This window comes from Benincasa hispida, chromosome 1 (genome assembly GCF_027475165.1).
Source record: "Benincasa hispida cultivar pf3 chromosome 1, pf3_genome.v1.1, whole genome shotgun sequence".
In the NCBI taxonomy this organism is placed as follows: Eukaryota; Viridiplantae; Streptophyta; class Magnoliopsida; order Cucurbitales; family Cucurbitaceae; genus Benincasa; species Benincasa hispida.
In genome coordinates, this window is record NC_143478.1 from 52,641,682 (window position 1) to 52,647,695 (window position 6,014).

The following is a 6,014-nucleotide window of genomic DNA, read 5'->3' on the forward strand; positions in this document are numbered from 1 at the left end:
CACTAAAAAACACTCGTGTTTATCACTCAAGGGTAGGCTTTTGGTACTAGGTCAAAGATGTAAGGGTTGACTTATATTTTTGGTGCAATCTCACTAAAAATTTGATGAAAACCAATTCAAAATGATCAACTCTCATAAATTAAGACTAGAGTAACTAAAATTAGGCTTAAAAAACAAATATGAAATTTCTTTTCTTTTTTTTTTTTTCAAATGAATAACAAGAAACTTTCATGTGTCTTGGATCTTTGATTTCTTTTCTTCTTCTTTTTTTTTTTTCTGTCTTTTTTTTTTTTAATGATCCAAGAGCTAATTTGAAGAAGTTTTCAAGACAAGTTGTAGTATGTCTTGTAGTACAAGATGTAAGAAATTGCTTTGCAGAAAAAAAATGGAAATAAAGTAAAGATGACACCTCTAAAGTCGGCCAAGAATGATGAACAAATTCTCTAATACCAAATGATAAGCGCCCGCGATGCTTGTTGGTTGCAAAGTTAGAGGTCCTACTAGGATCCTTGCAAACACTCACAAAGAAAGCTAACTTATATCAAACTTAGAATCTATGATGGTCACTCTTAGTTCCTAAGACAACTCACTCCAGAATTAGCTTGGTCAAGTCTAATTCAATGAATTGATTTAAATATCAAGTCTAAAGCAACATTTGAAAGAAAAAGACAACACCAAAGGGTTGAATAAGCACAAGCTTTTTTACTATGGATGATCTGAGTTTTGAAGAACATTACAAGCCATTTTATAGGCGAAATGGTCATGGATAGACCAAGAAACTCAAAAGTCATTTCAATATAATTAATTACAAATTGTAGAAAGTAACACGTAAAAACTTGAAACTTAATTGCATACTTATAAGTCAAAATGAAAAACTGGGAATGTAGAAAGTGTTCAAATTGCCTTAAGCATGTTTGACAAGGTTTGACATCACATATCCCCATGCAGTGCACACTTGACAGCTCTTCACAAAATCTGCACACTTTTTTTGACCACCATGTCATCTTCTAAACTATAGGACTTTTCCGTCACACTTGACAGCTCTTCACAAAATCTGCACACTTTTTTTGACCACCATGTCATCTTCTAAACTATAAGACTTTTCCGTGCCATCTTCATGCCATGCTCTTTTTGACTCATTGAACTAACACTATATAAAACTTTGGTCTCAAAATTATTTGTTGATTTTTGTGAATCTGCTAGTTTTTGAAGATGTAGTGTGAATGCCACTTGAATCTTCTTTGCCTTGCTTCTTGTAATTGGTCCTTTAGGTACATGCAATAGTTTGATGGTTGAATTCACATCAGTCTTGTACTTGTGTGGATGAACTTTGACATAAAAGATCAAGAAAGAGTCTGAAAAGATTGAACTTTGGGTTTCTACATGTCGAAATGTGCTTTCAGCACATATTTGGTCGAAGTTTGGTTTAAAAGTTACTAATGAACCCTGGACAAGAGTTTTGTACGTAGGGATGAACTTTCGACCAAAAGGTCAAGAAAGAGTCCAAAAATGGCGAACATTGGATTTCTATTTGTCGAAATGTGCTCCAAGTCTAAATTTGGACAAAGTGCGATTCAAAAGATATTTATGAACCCTGGAAAGGAGTTTTGTACCTATGTGGATGTACTTAGACACAAAAGGGCAAGAAAGAGTCCAAAAATGACGAATTTTGGGTTTCTACTAGTTGAAATGTGCTCCAAGTCCAAATTTGGACGAAGTTTGGTTCAAAAGATACTTATGAACCCTGGAGAGGAGTTTTGTACATGTGTGGACGAACTTTGGCACAAAAGGTCAAGAAAGAGTTTGCAAAGGACGAACTTTGGGTTACGTGTCAAAATATGCTCTCAGTCCAAATTTGATCGAAATTTGGTTTAAAAGTTACTTATGAACCCGGGATAGGAGGTTTCTACCTATATGGATGAACTTTGGACCAAAAGGTCAAAAAAGAGTCCAAAAATGACGAACTTTAGGATTCTACTTGTTCAAATGTTCTCCAAGTCAAAATTTGGACGAAGTTTGGTTCAAAAGGTACTTATGAACTCTAGAACTGACTTTTGTACATATGTGGATGAACTTTGGCATAAAGGGTAAAGAAAAAGACTAAAAAGGACGAACTTTGTGTTTCTACTTGTTGATATGTGCTCCAAGTCCAAATTTGGACGAAGTTTGGTTCAAAAGATACTTATGAACCCTGTAGAGGGGTTTTGTATTTGTGTGGATGAACTTTGACACAAAAGGTTAAGAAACAGTCCGAAAAGGACGAACTTAGGTTTCTACGTGTCGAAATGTGCTCTCAGTCCAAATTTGGTCGATGTTTGGTTTAAAATTTACTTATGAACCTTGGACAAGAGTTTTGTACATGTATGAATGAATTGTGGACCAAAAGGTCAAGAAAGATTCCAAAAATGACGAACTTTGGGTTTCTACTTGTCGAAATGTGCTCATAGTCAAAATTTGGACAAAGTTTAGTTTAAAAGGTACTTATGAACCCTAGAAAGGAATTTTGTACCTATGTGGACAAACTTTCGCACAAAGGGTAAAAAAACATACTAAAAAAGACAAGTTTTGGGTTTCTACTTGTCGAAATGTCCTCCAAGTCAAAATTTAGAAGAAGTTTGGTTGAAAAGATACTTATGAACCCTAGAGAGGATTTTTTTTACCAGTGTGGACGAACTTAGACACAAACGGTCAAGAAAGAGTCTATAAAGGATGAACTTTGGGTTTCTACATGTCAAAGTCCACTATAATTCCAAATTTGGATGAAGTTTGGTTTAAATGGTACTTATGAACCTTGGAAAGGAGTTTTGTACACGTGTGGATGAAACTTGGAACAAAATGTCAAGAAAGAGTCCGAAAAGTATGAACTTTGGGTTTCTACTTGTCGAAATGTTCTCCAAGTCCAAATTTGGATGAAGTTTGGTTCCAAAGATACCTATGAACCCTGGAGAGGATTTTTGCACCTGTGTGGACGAACTTTGACACAAAAGGTCAAGAAATAGTCCGAAAAGGACGAGTTTTGGGTTTCTACTTGTCAAAATGTGCTCCAAGACCAAATTTGCAAGAAGTTTGGTTCAAAAAATACTTATGAACCCTAGAGAGGAGTTTCGTACCTGTGTGGACGAACTTTGGGTTTCTACATGTCGAAATCTACTATAATTCCAAATTTGGACGAACTTTGATTGAAAAGGTACTTATGAACCCTAGAAAGAATATTTGTATCTATGTGGACGAACTTTGGCACAAAGGGTAAAGAAAGAGACTAAAAAGGACGAATTTTGCTTTTCTACTGGTCGAAATGTTCTCCATGTCCAAATTTTGAAGAAGTTTGGTTCAAAACATACTTATGATCCCTAGAGAAGAGTTTTGTACCTGTATGAATGAACTTTGACACAAAAGATCAAGAAAGAGCCCGCAAAGGACGAACTTTGGGTTTCTATTTGTCCAAATGTGCTCCAAGTCCAAATTTGGATGAAGTTTGGTTCAAAAGATACTTATGAACCCTAGAGAGGAGTTTTATACCTGTGTGGACGAATTTTGATACAAAAGGTTAAGAAAGAGTCCGCAAAGGATGAACTTTGGTTTTCTACGTGTCGAAATATGCTCTCAGTCCAAATTTGGTTGAAGTTTGGTTTAAAAGTTACTTATAAAACCTGGATAGATTAAAAAGGACGAACTTTGTGTTTCTAGTTGTCGAAATGTTTTCCAAATTCAAATTTGGACGAAGTTTGGTTCAAAAGATACTTATGAAACCCGGAGAAGAGTTTTGTCCTTATGTGGATGAACTTTGACATAAAGGTCAAGAAATAGTCTGAAAGGGACGAAATTTTGGTTTCTACGTGTCAAAATGTGCTTTCAATCCAAATTTGGTTGAAGTTTGGTTTAAAAGTTACTTATGAACCCTAGATAGGAGTTTTGTACCTTTATGGATGAACTTTGGACCAAAAGGTCAAGAAAGAGATCGAAAATGCCAAACTTTGGGTTTCTACTAGTTGAAATGTGCTCCAAGTCAAAATTTAGACGAAGTTTGGTTTAAAAGGTACTTATGAACCCTAGAAAGGAATTTCGTACCTATGTGGATGAACTTTGGCACTAAGGGTAGAGAAAGAGATTAAAAAGGACGAACTTTGGGTTTCTACTAGTCCAAATGTGCTCCAAATTCAAATGTGGAAGAAGTTTGGTTCAAAAGATACTTATGAATCTTAGACAAGAATTTTGTATCTGAATGGATGAACTTTTGACCAAAAGGTCAAGAAAGAGACCGAAAAGAACGAACTTTGGGTTTCGACATGTCGAAATCTGCTCTAATTCCAAATTTGGATGAACTTTGGTTCAAAAGTTACTTATGTTCTGGAAAGAAGGTGCCTATGTGGATGAACCTTGGCACAAAATGTCAAGAAAGAGTCTGAAAACGACGAACTTTGAGTTTCTACTTGTCGAAATGTGCTACAAGTCCAATTTTGGACGAAGTTTGGTTCAAAAGATACTTATGAACCCTTTAGAGTAGTTTTTTTACATGTGTGGACAAACTTTGACACAAAAGGTAAAGAAAGTGTCCACAAAGGACGAACTTTGGGATTCTACGTGTTGAAATGTGCTTTCAGTCTAAATTTGGTCGAAGTTTGGTTGAAAAGTTACTTTTGAACCCGACAGGTGTTTTGTACATGTATGGATCAACTTTGGACCAAAAGGTCAAGAAAGAGTCCAAGAATGATGAACTTTGGGTTTCTACTTGTCAAAATGTGCTGCAAGTCAAAATTTGGATGAGATTTGGTTCAAAAGGTACTTATGAACCCTAGAAAGGAGTTTTTGTTGGGTTATATGTCCTAAAACTGTCAATTTATAAAATTAAACATATTCTATTATCAATAAAGATGTTGAATATATTAATTGCATTCATAAAATCTAAGCAATAAACTAAGATCCATGGCTATTATATGAATACTTGAAATTTATGTAAAGACATAAAAATGGATGAAGTTCGAGTAAATAGCCCAAACGATCTATAGTATATGATTAAGGTTGGGTATCTTATTCTAGTAACACTATTGGATCCGGCCTACTCTGTAGCTGTTACAAGTTGTTGCAACGATACTACAAACGAAGTGATCCAAATTGTCATGACATGAGCAGTGGGGCGTCCTATACTTAGTTTGCATAAGATCAGACCAAGAAATAACTCACTTGATAAGGAGTTGACTATCATAGGAGAACATGAAGTTTTACAAGAGAAAAATGAAGCTCAACAAGCTCAATCCATCTCAATTGAAGCTCATGCTAAAAATCCATGGGAGAGCTTTCCAAGTCAATCTAATCATGATGCAATAATTATGTCCCAAAAACCAAAATCAAATGTGAAATTTCTTTGAAGAGCACTCCTCCCCATTTGTCGTTGATTGAATCTTTCAAACATGATGCTCCACTTTGCTTTTGATGAATCAAACAAATAATAGGAAAAATAATTAGAAAGAACATTAGTTAGAACAATAATCTCACTCTCATGATTTTTTCACTCAAATCTTTTTTTTTTTCCTCTTAATCACACTATCTTCTTTTGTTTTTATCACCCAAGTCTCACTTTTGTTCATTTTTTTTGTCTCGAAACTATCTTCACTTTTCTTTACGGAGTTTGTCATGACCTCACATACTACAAGTAGATCATCACTCTCCATAACTACTTTACCCTTTGATTCCTCTCTCAAACTTTGATCTCCATCATTGTGAATTGGTTGCTCATCTTCATATATTAGAAAATCTTCTTGACTTGGAATAGGTTGGTTGACTCGATTTTTCCTTACTTGTTCTTGCAACCTCAACTCTTGATTCAATTGAGATACGTAATCCATTGAATTATGTAATTCAGCCAAACTTTCTTGAATGTTCTTCCAAAACTATCATCACTATGGTTCATCGCCCAGTGATATCTTCTTTTGTGAAACATAGCATAAGATTTTCTAGTATCTCAAACTTTCAGCAAGTATTCTTATGAGAATCATGTAAGAAATTCCAATATAGCC